This window comes from Sycon ciliatum, chromosome 8 (assembly GCF_964019385.1).
Source record: "Sycon ciliatum chromosome 8, ocSycCili1.1, whole genome shotgun sequence".
Taxonomy (NCBI): Eukaryota; Metazoa; Porifera; class Calcarea; order Leucosolenida; family Sycettidae; genus Sycon; species Sycon ciliatum.
The window spans coordinates 1567139-1583366 of record NC_088650.1 but is presented as its reverse complement, the minus strand read 5'-3'; the positions used below and the strand labels follow the sequence as shown (position 1 = coordinate 1583366).

The window sequence follows — 16228 nt, the reverse complement described above, 5'->3', positions numbered from 1 at the left end:
CCATACGAGTAACTGACTTGTTTAACAAATTTGGTATGACAAATTATGTGTCTTCACCAACACGTGCCACCACCCTTACTGAGTCAATCATTGATCTCTTCCTATCAACTTCCCCGCTGACGGGACCTTGTGAGATAGCCTACCTAGACATTAGTGACCACTTTGCAGTACTTGGGAATCTCTCTGTGGCAGGGTTTGCACCAGGCCGTACTTCCAGCTACAGACCTACACGCCGCATCCATAAGATAAACTGGGACACCTTCAACAGCGATCTCAGTGCAGAGCAGGCCTCTCTGCTCGCCATAGATGATGTCAACACCCTTGCATCATCTTTCATCGCCTCCATAGTGTCAACATTGGATAAGCATGCACCCGTGCGGATGAGGCGAAATCGGGATAGACGTCCCTGCCCGTGGGTAACAGATGAACTTGTGGCCTGCGTACGGGAGCGAGACAGACTCCATCGACTGCTCATGAAGAACCGCTGCAATGATGATCTCCGCAGTCAACACCGCACTGCTCGTGCCAAGGCCAGGAAGCTGGACAGGAGCCTGAAGAACACGTATTTCATCCAGCAGTGCCAGACTTCTGACCAACGTAAACTTTGGTCAGTCATCAATACTGTGGTTGGCCGGAAGAAACAATCGCACACTGCTCAAGTACCCATATCGGATCTTAGCAAGCTGTTTGGTGACGTTGTCCATGATCCCCAGCGTCCTCCTCAGCTCTGTTCTCCCTCTGGTCCAATGGCGGAAGGGGCATTTATCGACTTCAGTGTAGTGACAGTCGAGGATGTGGCAAGCAGTTTGAAATCTGTCAACCCTTTCAAGGCAACAGGCAGTGACCAAGTTCCAAGCATCATCCTGCAAAAGTGTTATCCAGCCATTGCCCCCACACTTACACGCATCATTAATATATCCCTGTCCTCCGGTGAGTTCCCCCTGTCCTTCAAGTTGTCCCACGTCAGTCCGCTCTTCAAGAGTGGAGACCCAACTTTGCCAAAGAACTACCGCCCTGTGTCACTGCTCCCAGTTATCTCCCGCATCACAGAAGCATTTGTAAAAAATCAGATCACGCAGTACTTGGACTCCAAGCAACTTCTTCCGCCTACTCAGTTCGCCTACCGAAAGCTTCACTCCACAGAAGATGCCTTAACGTATGCTGTTGATCGATGGCAAATGGCACGGGCAGAGCGCAAGTATACCGGCATCGTGTTTGTCGACATGTCAAAGGCCTTTGACCGCGTCAGGCATGAGCGACTCGTTACCGAACTGTTTAAGCTAGGCATCTCGGGAACTGCACTCAACTGGTTCTGCAGTTACCTGTCTGGCCGGACACAGCAGATCAAATTGCAGGATCAGTTGTCAGGGACTGTTCCTTGCTCTCGCGGTGTTCCGCAGGGCAGTGTCTTAGGCCCACTCCTGTTTGTAATTTACACTGCTGACGTCAAGTCAACGATGCCTCCGGATGTGGCAGATCAGGAATTCGCTGATGACATCGCTCTCGATTGCTCCAACGCGTGTCCCAGGCAAGTCTGCGAGTCTCTGTCGTCTGCAGTGACCAACCTCGCCAAGTGGCTAGATGACATCGGCCTACTTCTGAATGCCCAGAAAACCCAAGTTCTGTTTGTAAAGCCAAGAGGCGGTGCTGATGTTCAAGAACATGTACGTTGTCGAGGACAATCCCTGGAATCAACAACATCTGCGAAATACCTGGGTGTTGTAATCGACAATGACCTCTCCTGGCAGCCACATATCAGCCATGTAACACGCAAGATTGGGCCAGTAATTGGACAGCTATGGCGACACGGCAGGTCCCTGAGCCTAAGAGCACGCCAAGTCTGGTATGTCAGCATGATACAGGCTCATCTATCCTATGGATCCAACTGTTTCTTCTCCAGTCTTTCCAAGCAGCTCCTGGATAAACTCCACCGCCTGTCAAAATCCGGTGTCAGAGCGACCCTGCAGCAAAGGACTCTGGTCCGGACTGCCCCCCTTCTGGAGCTACTGGGTGTGCCAAGCTTGCCACAGCTTCTCTTCCAGAAGCTTGCCATCTTCGTTTTCAAATGTTTAAATGACAAGACAAGTCCCCTGTTAAAGAATCTGTTCGTGCCGATCAACGACCCTGCCACACCTCAGCTGAGGACGACACGGGGTCAAGTGTCAAGCCTGCTGAGAGTTCCGTTCCTCCCTGGTACTGCTGGACGTCGTTCAATTCAGTTTGTTAGCAGCATTCTGTGGAATGCTCTCCCAGTTGCAGTCCGTACGGAAGGTGATTGGCAGACATTTAAAGCTCTAGCCACGGCTCTCGACTTGCCCAGCCTTTACCCATATTAACATTCTGTGTACCTAACTTCATGTCGAAATCCATTTTAACAATCCGCATATCTCTCCTCCTCCCCCCCCCCCTCCCTCTCTCTCTCTCTCTGTCTCTGACACACACACACTCTTTCTCTCTCTCTCTCTCTCTCTCTCTCTCTCTCTCTCTCTCTCTCTCTCTCTCTATCTATCTCTCTCTCTCTCTCTCTCTCTCTCTCTCTCTATCTATCTATCTATCTCTCTGTTGTTGTTATTGTTGTTGTTGTTGTTGTTGTTGTTGTTGGTCATTTTGTGACAGCTTGTACAATTCCCTGTCCAGGTAGTAAAGCCGTCTCTCTCCTCTCTCCCTCTCTCTCTCTCTCTCTCTCTCTCTCTCTCTCTCTCTCTCTCTCTCTCCCTCCCTCTCTCTCTCTCTCTCTCTCTCTCTCTCTCTCTCTCTCTCTCTCTCTCTCTCTCTCTCTCTCTCTCTCTCTCTCTCTCTCTTGTTGTTGTTGCTGCTGCTGTGGTGTTGCCGTTGCTGTTGTTGTTGGTCTGTTGTTGTTGTTGTTGTTGTTGTCGCTGTCGCTGTTGTTGTTGCCGTTGCTGTTGTTGTTGTTGGTCATTTTGTAAGAGCTTGGACAGTTCACTTGTCCAGGCAATAAAGCAGTCTCTCTCTCTCTCTCTCTCTCTCTCTCTCTCTTTCTCTCTCTATCTATCTATCTCTCCTCTCTCATCATGCATGCGTCACACTCTCATGGAAATTTTTATTTTATTTTTATTTATTTTATAAGATTGCATGCTTCACACTCTCATGTAATTTTTCTTTCCTTTCTTCGTCTTTTTGTGAGAGCTTGGACAATTCACTTGTCCAGGCAAGAAGGCAGCAATGCCTGTTCATTCTGGCGAAGTAAAATAAAATATACCAACCAACCAACCAACATTCGACGTCCTGACACCTAACTTCAACACATCTCCGTAGCGCTAACCGACAGCCTTCCAACTTGGAAGGTTCAAGGTTATGGAAAGACCAAAGAGGGGAAGGCAAGCGCAACGAACACGAGCAAGAGCTACAGTCCCAACGGAACAAAGAATGTCGATTGTTACTGGACGATGACGAGACCAGTACGATATTTGACAAAGCGGTCTAACTACAATTCGAAGCAGCAAAGCAGCACACCACCCAACTTGGGTGGGTCATAAATATCAAAGATAAGTAAAGAAAGGGAAGCTTTGCGAAAACGAATTGTACAAGCCGAAAGCCAAACTCCTACAGTACTCCTCATGCATGACATTGTGATGGACTAGTTGACTACAAAACAAGTTGTTTCACACGACGTACGTTTCGCCGTATGGTTCGTGACGGCTCATCAGGTGTGCAATTTGAAACTCGGATGTTGAGCCATAAATAAATGTAAAAGAGAAAAGGACATATGGATACGAGTTAAGAGTAACTCTCCATCACTGTAACATGATACTATATACAGTCAGAAAGTGCAATAACTAGGCACAAAACTGACAGAGTACTGAGACATTCGACGTCCTGACACCTAACTTCAACACATCTCCGTAGCGCTAACCGACAGCCTTCCAACTTGGAAGGTTCAAGGTTATGGAAAGACCAAAGAGGGGAAGGCAAGCGCAACGAACACGAGCAAAAGCTACAGTCCCAACGGAACAAAGAATGTCGATTGTTACTGGACGATGACGAGACCAGTACGATATTTGACAAAGCGGTCTAACTACAATTCGAAGCAGCAAAGCAGCACACCACCCAACACACCTGATACCAGCACACCTGATGAGCCGTCACGAACCATACGGCGAAACGTACGTCGTGTGAAACAACTTGTTTTGTAGTCAACTAGTCCATCACAATGTCATGCATGAGGAGTACTGTAGGAGTTTGGCTTTCGGCTTGTACAATTCGTTTTCGCAAAGCTTCCCTTTCTTTACTTATCTTTGATATTTATGACCCACCCAAGTTGGGTGGTGTGCTGCTTTGCTGCTTCGAATTGTAGTTAGACCGCTTTGTCAAATATCGTACTGGTCTCGTCATCGTCCAGTAACAATCGACATTCTTTGTTCCGTTGGGACTGTAGCTTTTGCTCGTGTTCGTTGCGCTTGCCTTCCCCTCTTTGGTCTTTCCATAACCTTGAACCTTCCAAGTTGGAAGGCTGTCGGTTAGCGCTACGGAGATGTGTTGAAGTTAGGTGTCAGGACGTCGAATGTCTCAGTACTCTGTCAGTTTTGTGCCTAGTTATTGCACTTTCTGACTGTATATAGTATCATGTTACAGTGATGGAGAGTTACTCTTAACTCGTATCCATATGTCCTTTTCTCTTTTACATTTATTTATGGCTCAACATCCGAGTTTCAAACATACTTGAACACAACTGATTTAGCAAATGCACCAAACATGTAGTGTCTTTAGTTCATATTGATCTGCGAGCACTTTACAACACTACTTAAATGCCAGGATGGTGCTAATATTCATCTATTCCACTCCTAGTCTATTTCTACCACTTGTAATTGCAATTCATCAGCAATAATTGCACACAGATACCTTTCCTGGAGGTCTTAGCCAGTGAGTAACCTCTATTCATTCATTTTAAATAAAGAGAGGCATTGTGGGAAAGATCAAAATGCATCTTCAATAACATTGCTTCCACCTAGACCATTTTCGAGGCTGCAAATGCGTCTTGAAGTCTAATCCTATATATGGGATTAACTGGTGACAGAAAAAGAGATAGCTTTCCTTTTGATCTTGTCTCTTATTGTTGTCACCTTTACACAATATTGTGTTGCATTGTTTTTATATAGTGTCCCATACAGTGGGTAGTCCACCTTGTTCACACTGTTATCGTGAAACTTACATACTACAATCAGGATGCAATTTTTGAATTTTTTCAAGTTAGTTTAGAATTTTTCGCTCTGTAGCTACTCCCCTCCACGCCCATCCTGTGATGGACATGGAAGGGCCAAAGGACATGCCCTCTTCCACAGGTTCAAGGGCTAGTATAGGTGGAGTTTCTGGAGTTTGCGGGGACCACCTGCGCCTGGTGGACTGTTTGCCCAGATTTGAAAGTACGCTGGAGAATATTCTCAAGCTAGTCACGCAAGAAGTGAGTGCCTCACTTGACAGAGAAGCTTATCTGCTGAGGAAAATCAAAGACCTGGGTTCCCAGCTTCAAGCGCTGCAGTCGCAGTTTGAACTCCTCCAGCGCCCACAACCTGACTGTGAGAAAGCTCAGGATGCTGATACTCAGGACGAAAGTCTGAAAATTCCTAAAAAAAAAAGAAAAAATGCAGAAAACAAAAAAGAGAACCAGCCTTCCCAAGAAGTCCAAACCCATCAAATGGAAGACAAGCCCAAGCCCACTGATTCCCCCAGCGACCCCCAGCCATCGGTACCAGTTCCACCACTCTGTGACACTGACGGGCTCTGGGAACTGGTTACAAAGATCCCACCCAGCAAAGGAAAGCGACGAGTGGTCCTCTGGATTGGAAACCTGAGAGACGACATAACTGAGGAAACACTGACTGCTTACCTGTCCACACGTGTGGATCAACTCGGCCTCAAGGAGTTTACACTCCATAACTGCAAGCTGTTCATCAAGCTGGGTAAAGTCCGTGCTCGAATCACCGTCAACGCAACTGATGCGCCAACGGTTACTGGCCCTACATTCTGGCCACGTCCAACCTATGCTCGACCATGGGTGTTTGAACAGAATCCCCGGCGCTCCCAGGGCAACGACAAGAATCCCCGCGGCAACAGCAAGGATGACAACAACACACAACAGGGTCACCCCACCAGCAACTTGGCCTCTGAGGGATCCCTGGCAACAACAACCACCTCTGACGGACCAAACTGGGAGCCTCCTGGCGGTAGCGGTACTGGTGAAGCCATGGACTCTGGCACTGACATAGTTCCTGATGATTCGGAGACAGGCAACGGCAGTTCAGACGAACAACCCCAGCTGCCAATGCAGCCGCCACCGCTGAGACGACTGCCGCCTAAGAAATCTCACTAAAATGGCCAAACACCTTCGTATTCTCCTCACCAATGCCTTCACTATGTCCAACAAAATTGGCGAGCTGCAGCACGCAGTCCGTACACACAACATTGATGTCGCAGTAGTGACGGAAATGAAGTATGGACAGAGCACTCTGGACTCTGATACACTTGTACCTGGATACACAGTAGTTCGCAAAGACCGAAATCAGGCAGGAGGTGGTGTAGCTATTTGGGATAAATCAGAGCTCTGGGTTACTCAGCTCACCCATGTCGCTTGCGGCTCACAGGAGGTGCTGTGGGCATCAGTGTCCACGAACGACGGGCGCCGCACTGTCCTTGGTGCTATCTACCGACCAGGATGATGTGCCGAGACTGACACTTCTCTCATGGAGTACCTGGAAAGTGTTCTCGACAATGTCCGGCACCTGGGGTCAAACCTAATTCTGGCGGGAGATTTCAATGTGCATAACGCTGGATGGCTGCAGAGCATTAAGACAACTCCTGCTGGAGAGTCACTTGAGGTGCGATGCGCAACCCACCAACTCGCCCAGCATGTGCCACATGCCACTAGGGGATCAAACACCTTGGACCTAATCCTATCCGATTTTTCCACCCCAGTGTCCACTTCAATCCATGCTCCCCTCGGGCGGTCCGATCACGCTGTAGTGGTCTCTAACTTCCAAGCAGTAGACCCGAGGCGGGAACCTACCACCTCCCGCAAGGTTTGGCGCTATGCCTATGCCGACTGGAACCGGCTGAGGGCACATTTCCGTAGGCTAGACTGGCCTTCACTGCTATCCGATGACCCCAATCAATCGTGCGAAAGAGTGACTGCTGCCATTCTTTGCGGAATGGAGCAGTATATTCCCTCCAAGGTACTCGTTACCCGGCCATCCGACCCGTCTTGGTGGACACCAGAATACAGCTCCGCTGTCGAGGCCAAGGAGAGATGTTGGAAAGCATGGAGGAGGAACCTTGCCAATAATGTCCTGAAGGCCTCCTTTATTGCCTCTGTCGGCAATGCTGCTCACACCTTGCAGTCAGCCCGCACTGCCAGTGACAACCGTGTTCGGCGGCAACTAAGCTCCCGGTCCCTCAGTGACAAGCAATGGTGGTCTAATGCTAAGAAAGCAGCAGGAATCTCCCGATCATCAAACATACCCCTGCTGATCAATAACGACGGAACAGAGTATCACTCAAGCAAGGACAAAGCTAACTGCTTTGCTCGATATTTTGCCAACAAATGCAGCCTCGGTCAAACGGATCTACGTCCCGAAGATCTACCTGACATGCAACACCCTGCGTACGAGGCTCTATCCAACATTCGCTTCCGGGTTCCAGAGGTTCGTCGCCGCCTGGCCAAGTTGGATACCTCCAAAGCAACGGGCCCAGACGGGATACCAGCTCAAGTATTGAAGCATTGTTCCATTGAACTGTCATCCATTGTCGCGCAATTGTTCTCGCTTTGTTATCGCCATGGTGTCCAAACAACAATCTGGAAGCTAGCACACGTTGTCCCTGTCTACAAGAAGGCCGTGCGGTCAGCACCAGCCAACTATCGCCCAGTCTCTCTTTTATCCGTTCTATCCAAGGTCATGGAGGCTATTGTCAACAGTCAAATCACCAACTACTTGGAGAGACACTCCGTACTTCCTGACACCCAGTATGGTTTCCGTCCGAACCGGGGCACTGCTGATGTCCTCACGGCGCTGTACAATGAATGGGTCCGCACAGTTGCTGCTGGGGGCCATGCCCAGGTGATAGCAGTGGATATCGCCGGTGCATTTGACCGTGTGTCACATGCAGGGGTGATCCACAAGGCAGCACAAATCGGCCTTGGAGGGAAATTATTGCAGTGGCTCACGAATTACCTCTCGAATCGCCAGCTCAAAGTGGTTATACACGGGCAAGCATCAACACCGCTTGCAATCACAGCTGGTGTGCCACAAGGTAGCATACTAGGCCCCACGCTCTTCCTCCTTTACGTCTGTGACATCGACCAGTGCCTAACACCAGGCACTAAGCTGAGCACGTACGCCGATGATACTACACTGTACCATCTCGTGCTACCAACTGACGGCCCTGCAAACCCCGGACACAGGCTCCAGGGGGCCCTCGACCGCCTCTACCTGTGGGGAGAATCGTGGCGCATCCGCTTCGAGCCACAGAAATCGCAGCAACTGGTGATCAGCACGAGATCAGAAACCCCAGCGCTGGACCCTGTAACGTTTGGAGGTACCCCAGTTGCAAAGACTGAGACCCTTAAACTCCTGGGAGTCTCATTTGATGCCAAGCTGTCATTCCGCAACCACCTCCACAATGTCGCAGTTCGTGCAAGCCAACGACTGGGCTTTCTCCGACGAGCTGCCCACGTCCTGCCTCGGGGCGGCCGCCTGGCACTGTACAAAGGTTTCGTACGCCCAGTCCTGGAGTATGCCCCATTGGTCTGGATGGGCGCCTGCCAGACCCATCTCGATCACCTAGATCGAGTCCAGAGGAGGGCTCTGGACATCATCGGCCCAGGCACCCTCCTGGACTCCCTCAGTCTACGCCGCTCGGTTGCTGGCCTCACGTACCTGAACAAGCTACGCTCCACTGATGGCCCAGCGCAACTCACCGCAATGCTTCCACCTCCGGAACCGCCACGGCCTCACCCCAAGACTAGACGGCAGCTCGACGCCAGCCGCCACCCTGCCTACCTGAAGCTTGACCTCCCACACAGTGCCCCTAACTACATCCGCCGGTCATTTCCCTTCTGCCTCGTGGAAGTGTGGAACAGCCTCCCAGCAGAGATACTCGCCAACCTCCAGGTTAAGAAAATGCAGGCGTTCAAAGTGAATGTTCACAGGCACTTGCGCCACAAGCACTGGCTTTGGGCAACGGACAACAACTAGCGCCACCGATAATTCTCTCTCTCTTCTCTCTCTCTCTCTCTCTCTCTCTCTCTCTCTCTCTCTCTCTCTCTCTCTCCCTCTCTGTCTCTCTCTCTCTCTCTCTCTCTCTCTCTCTCTCTCTCTCTCTCTCTCTCTCTCTCTCTCTTTCTCTCTCTCTCTCTCTCTCTCTCTCTTTCTCTCTCTCTCTCTCTCTCTTTCTCTCTCTCTCTCTCTCTCTCTCTCTCTCTCTCTCTCTCTCTCTCTCTCTCTCTCTCTCTCTCTCTCTCTCTCTCTCTCTCTCTCTCAGGGACCTACGTAAGCTGAAGCATGATCAATCTATATTATTTGCATTTGTGTAATTTCTGATCTTCTCTTTCTCATTTCTGTTGCATTCTCAGATGCTCCCATAAGTCTATCATTCATAGTATGCCCCCTTGGCCCGCACAGTCCATGTCGATTCCGAGACCGAAATGGTCGGAGGAGTGCACTGCACCTGACCAGCACAGCTCTTGTAGCACCTACTACTCCTTTGTTGTCTTTGTCTCTTTTATTACCCCTATTACTTTGTAGGGATGTGCACATAGTATATAAAATAAAAATAAAAAAGGTACGTGTAGTTACAAAGTTTGTGTTCAAACCGCACTACCCAGATCTGTTCATTTCCAACAGCAATGGCTAAACAGGAATCTCGTGCAATTATGACTCCATACCAGTAAAGAATGTTTCTCCGGCCATTTTCAGTCTTTAAGGGCAAACATTGAAATCTGCCCAAACTCTGTAGAGTGAGTTAAGATATTGGGAAACGCTGTCCAGCTGTACTTATACTACATGTACATGTATGTGCTACACTTGATACTGTGCGTAGAGGTACAGACTCACTGAAATGTTTGGTACTTTGTCGGCTCATCATCTCAACACAGATCTTAGTGAGAACAAAACTACTTATTCGTACTAACGATGAAGGAATTTAGAAAACATTTTCCAAAGAGATTGTTTGGCCATGTTGCTGAGCGTAAGTTGCTCTGAGTCATTGACTATGATTGAGCCAATCTCCGTCACGTGATAGAATGCGCTGCGTTTCAGTGTTCTACGTAGCTTTGTAAATGATAGATAGCAATGATGATGTCCATGAATGTAACGTGACCACTCTTAGTCAATGTAGTGGTTGATTGTGTGACGATGTAGTTAGACAGTGTTGATGTGTAGCATAGTTTACATACAGTGAAGTCTGTATTCTACATTGCTGTTTATCTCATAGTGGATATGTGGGAGAATCTCCGACAAAATGTCTTTTTCTACACGTCATGTAAGAAGGAAATGATTTTCTAACGTGATCCGCTGCTTGTTTGGTTTGAGAGACGGGTGACTCTTCTCTCCATCTCCTGCTTCTTGCTGGGGATGATATTGGTCTAAACGTTCAACGGACAGAGTCGGTAACGGACAGAGTCGGTAACGGACAATGAGTGAGAATAGTTTCAGAGGCCTGAATAAATTCAACTTGGCCTGCTTCAATGTGCGTGGACTAAGTTCTCGGAGTAAACAACACCAAATTATCGAGGACGCGAAAAACTACAAGCTGGACGTTTGCTGCTTGCAGGAGACGAAAGCGCCGGAGGGGGTCGACTATTGTCAGGACGGCTACCGCTTGCTGCTGCTTCCTTCAACGAGCCGTCACTACGGGCTCGGTTTCGTTGTGTCACGGCGTCTGTCGGACAAATTTGTTCGTCACTGGGTGGTTTCCGACCGAGTCGCAGTAGCGCAATTCAAAGTAGCTAAAAGCGTCATTTCCGTAGTGAACGTCTACGCGCCGACGTCGGGACTTGTTGCGACGTCGCATGACTATTTGGAGGAGTTTTACGACAGTCTTGAGAGGGCGCTCACAGATATTGAATCGTCATCCAGTCTAATGTTTGTAGCTGGGGATTTTAACGCTAAACTGGGCAGACCTAGTGCAGCATTCAACTGCATTGGCCAGCATGGACGCGGACGACGAAACTACACTGGTCTTGCTTTGGCAGAATTCTGTGGGTCCCATCAACTATTTGCTGCCAACACAGCTTTTCAGCACAGAGCATGTCATACCACAACATGGTCAATGACTCGGAGATTAGCATCAGGAATCACGGTCAAGGTGTATAATCAAATCGATTTCGTACTGTGCCAAAATTCCCAGAAGAGCCTTCTCCTGAATGCACGGTCATATGCTGGAACGTCTACCTGTAGCGATCACCGCTTGGTGATTGCTACCTTTGACCTACCAAAATTCTACGTCCTAACGTCACCGAGAAAGCATACCCCGCAAGACAGTCGGAAGAAAATGGATGTGCAGCAGTTGACAGCCAGCGCAGAGAGAAGACAGCGCTATCGGGACCAAGTTGAAAAGCATGTTACAACACTACCTCCCCTGGAGAAGGAACATCTTGATGAAGGCTGGACTTCAGTTGCAGGAATGATGCATGCCTCGGGATTGGCAGCTGCGGGAGAACTGAAGCTGACACGGCGTTATAGACACGGTTGGGATACGGTGATGGAAGAACTCTCGGAAAAGATGAAAAATCTGCGACTCCGCACGATGAACGCTCAGGACACCCACCAGATACAGAAACTCCGTGAGGAGAGAAACCAAGTCTCGCACCAACTGCGACGTAGAGCCAAGGAATGTGCATCTGCAGACCTAGACAGAAAAGTATCAGAGATCGAACAGCTGAAGGATGATGCCCGAATGTTCAGAGCTGTACAACAGCTACACAAGAACAGAACCAAGCAGGCTGTTGTGGCTGACCAAGATGGCAGGCTAATAGTCCAACCTGAGGAAATGGCTGAAAAGATAGCAGAGCACTTCCACGCTGCTCTCTCAAATAGCGACCAAGAGAGACTGAGCATGGCTGACTATAACATGGGCGAAATGGAAAAGCCAATCGCGACGATCGAAGTGAGGAGAGCAGCAGCACGGCTAAAGAACAACAAGTCACCTGGGCCAGACAAACTCCCAGCAGAACTATTCAAATATGCGCCTGACAGCCTTTTCACATATCTTGCCGAACTGTACACCATGTGCGTTGAGACAGGACAACACCTGACACTTGGCAGTGGCGAGTTAATCCCGCTGCAGAAGCCAGGAAAACCAAGAGGCCCGGGAAGTAGTCTGAGACCCATTGTTCTGCTCAATGCCCTGCGCAAGGTACTTTCTTTAGTGGTTCTAGCACGAATAACCCCCCGAGTTCAAGCTTATGTATCGCAAATGCAGAGTGGGTTCAGACCGAATAGAAGCACTACAGATGTAGTATGGGCTCATCGATGGATCGCTGCACGCTGCCAGCACCTGCAGTCCAGTATAAGTATTCTGGGTATCGATATGTCTCGCGCCTTTGACACTATTAGTCGCCGGAAACTCGTCAATGTGTTGCGGTCATTCCTGGAGCCAGATGAGGTGCGCCTGGTCCAGCTCCTGGTTTCAGATACAACACTATCAGCACGCATCAAAAATACCCAAAGCCGACCATTTGCAACAACATCTGGCACCCCACAAGGTGACTCGCTGTCACCCGTGTTATTCATCATCTACCTCGAGACTGCACTGCGCCATGTTTTCTCCTGTATTCCACCTCGACCTAATCTAGACATCACCCTCAACCTGCCGCCGTCCCTAGGTTATGCCGATGATGTGGACTTCGTCAGCACCAGTTCTGAGTACCTGGACTCGATCCTTCCTATTGTTGGCGACTGCCTCGCGGACTGGGACCTGAAAGTTAACCAAGCCAAAACAGAACGCACTACTATCCAGAGGAAGAAGGACCGAGTGGAGGAAGAGTGGAGGCGCACACGCAAGCTTGGATCCCTTATTGGAGACAAAGAGGATGTCGCACGCCGAATCCAGATTGCTTCGGGCACATTCAACAAGATGTGGCCATTGTGGTCACGCGGACATCTGGTCTCCGAAAAGCTACGGGTGAGGCTCTACGAAGCCTTCATCAAGCCTCTGCTGATGTACAACGCAGGCACATGGGGCCTCTCAGACTCTCAGCTGTGTACTCTTGACTCGACATATCGGAGACACCTGAGAGTTGTTGTGGGTATCCGCTACCCACAGATAATCAGCAACGATGACCTCCACCGCAGAACAGAGACACAGCCCCTAACTGTCCTGGTTAAAGCTGCTCGGATGCGACTACTCGGTCACATCTGCAGACTGGACAAGGAGACCCCAGCACAAATGGCTATGACATCATACTTCCGGCAAACAAAGGACGAGAAAAAATTCCGTGGCCGGCCGCCTTCCACACTCCCAACAATACTGAGAACGGACCTCGCAACAAAGGGAATGAAGCTGCAGACGGATAAAGATCTCTCACACATCAGGGACCTGGCAGAGGACAGAGCAGTATGGCGGCAGCTTTTCCGCACCTGAGCCTGCAGAGGAATGCCCGGATTTGCCCAAACGGAACATGACATGATGTATGGTGAATTCAATGGACAATCTGATATATTTCTTCAATATCCTTTGCCTCCTGTTTCTTTTTTCCTGCCTTCGACCCCGCTGCTCTGTGACCCTTCCCTCGCTTTCTCTTGTCCTTACTGTCTTTTGACTTGTTGAGCGGCCTGAGCGAATGCTAGGGGTGGATGTGTATTATGTCGATTTGTTGATTTTTGTAGTAACACATCCTGATGCAAACGCGGAGAGGCAAATAATAATAATAATAATCCGCTGCAAATGTGGTATCTGTGTCTGTGGCTGGAGGCCCCATATATGTAGCTGGAACTTCCAGATATGATACCACACAGAGCTGCTGAAATTGGGTGTTGGCAAATGAGTGTCCCTGTAACCGACCTGGGGCCATACCACCCTTCAGGAGCTGACTCTGGATCTCAAGACTGTGTATTCTATTGGTAAAAGTTTCCATTCTGAACTCAATGCCACAGGGTTGTTATGTCTAGTGTTATGTGTAATGACGTCACGACGATTGAAGGGAAAACTCTGTACAAGTACAAAGTACAGTCTGTAGTCTTAAGTACAACTTCTAACGTTATGCTGTATTTGTTTACTAGGACAAACCTTTTTACGTTATGCTGTATTTGTTTACTAGGACAAGCCTTTTTACGTTATGCTGTAATTGTTTACTAGGACAAACCTTTTTACGCTATGCTGTATTTGTTTACTAGGACAAACCTTTTTACGTTATGCTGTATTTGTTTACTAGGACAAACCTTTTTACGTTATGCTGTATTTGTTTACTAGGACAAACCTTTTTACGTTATGCTGTATTTGTTTACTAGGACAAACCTTTTTACGTTATGCTGTATTTGTTTACTAGGACAAACCTTTTTACGCTATGCTGTATTTGTTTACTAGAACAAACCTTTTTACGTTATGCTGTATTTGTTTACTAGGATAAACCTTTTTACGTTATGCTGTATTTGTTTACTAGGACAAACCTTTTTACGTTATGCTGTATTTGTTTACTAGGACAAGCCTTTTTACGTTATGCTGTAATTGTTTACTAGGACAAACCTTTTTACGCTATGCTGTATTTGTTTACTAGGACAAACCTTTTTACGTTATGCTGTATTTGTTTACTAGGACAAACCTTTTTACGTTATGCTGTATTTGTTTACTAGGACAAACCTTTTTACGTTATGCTGTATTTGTTTACTAGGACAAACCTTTTTACGTTATGCTGTATTTGTTTACTAGGACAAACCTTTTTACGCTATGCTGTATTTGTTTACTAGAACAAACCTTTTTACGTTATGCTGTATTTGTTTACTAGGATAAACCTTTTTACGTTATGCTGTATTTGTTTACTAGGACAAACCTTTTTACGTTCTTTTAAGAACGTAAAAAGCCTTTAAAAAGGACAAGCAGCAGCTTTCGGCTTGTTTATCAATAAACTAATTACACATCCCCCAAACGCGCTCTCCACCAAAAGCCTTGGATTCGTGTTGCTGGTGTGTGAGGTTGGCCAGAGAGGGTGTTTGGTGCAGGTGGAATTACTTTAGCCCTCTTTACTAGCAAAATGAACATATACTACAGGTTGCTTTTCACGCACATTCACATGCCAGAGGAAAAGACAGCAACAACAACAGCAACAGCCCTCCAAGTCCAAGGTTCCAACACACCATTGCATGCTTACACATACAGTAGACCTGCTCATGCACGAACACCCGAATGTACAGTCTGTTGCTGAGTACTACACCAAACCACACACAAGACGCACCACACCCAAGACCACACTCAAGCAACTCACTACGAGTACAGTGTCTGCATTGTCATTGTCAAGTTGCCCAAAGCCGCCATGTCATTATGGTGACATGTTTTTAGCAACAACCAGTTATAAAATAGAATTTTACGACAATCAGATTGACAACACCAACACCAGCTTGGTCTGTATGGGACTGTGTCCTAAGACACGATGTCATCACTACATCAGCTCTTTGTCCATATTTGATGAGAAGAGCGTAGCATTGAATCGTGATTGGTTCCAGGTAGTGTTGTTATGTGGTAATGGGGTAGGTCCCCCATTATGTGTGTAGTCTACATGTGTGAATGTGATTCTTGTCACCAATGACTATGTAAACAACACATTTTATGGTCTCGTTCTGTGCAGAGCGCGATGACATCGTGCAGACGTGTAGCATATCACGTGACAACACAATGACACACGCACACACGCAATGCCAATGCTGCGAACAAAAGATGCCTGAGTTCGCGCTAAGGCACACAGCCACAAAGCTAAAGCAGTATCAGTAATGTATGACTAGATGGCCGTCCGTGGTCTGCCAGACAGTGAGCATGACCTGCCATTTACCACATGCATGTGATGCACGATTCGTTCAAACATTAGATCACATCGCTATTATTAATGGTCAGCACAGCTCAGTCATCCATTTCTCAAGGCACAGTCCAGTTGTCCGTTTTCGTCTCCCTGCCTTTCTCTTTTGTTTCAAACGTCTTCTAGTGTTGTTGAACAGTCCCTCTGACCTACCTTTGTTAGACGTGCATTATCTTTTCCAGTCATTGTTACTCTTTCTCTCAACTACTAATC

General features: G+C 48.0%; 1 protein-coding gene and 1 long non-coding RNA gene across 2 annotated transcripts in view; both read left to right on the top strand.

Annotated features, from left to right (window-relative positions):
• Nucleotides 1-16228, top strand: part of LOC135823471 (uncharacterized) — a 130830-nt gene that overhangs the window by 98265 nt on the left and 16337 nt on the right. The window lies entirely within an intron of this gene.
• Nucleotides 16084-16228, top strand: part of LOC135823465 (espin-like protein) — a 13699-nt gene continuing 13554 nt past the window's right edge. Inside the window, exon 1 of the mRNA XM_065336313.1 lies at nt 16084-16228. This exon is cut by the window's right edge and continues 237 nt beyond it. The gene's annotated coding sequence lies outside the window, so the exon portion shown is untranslated.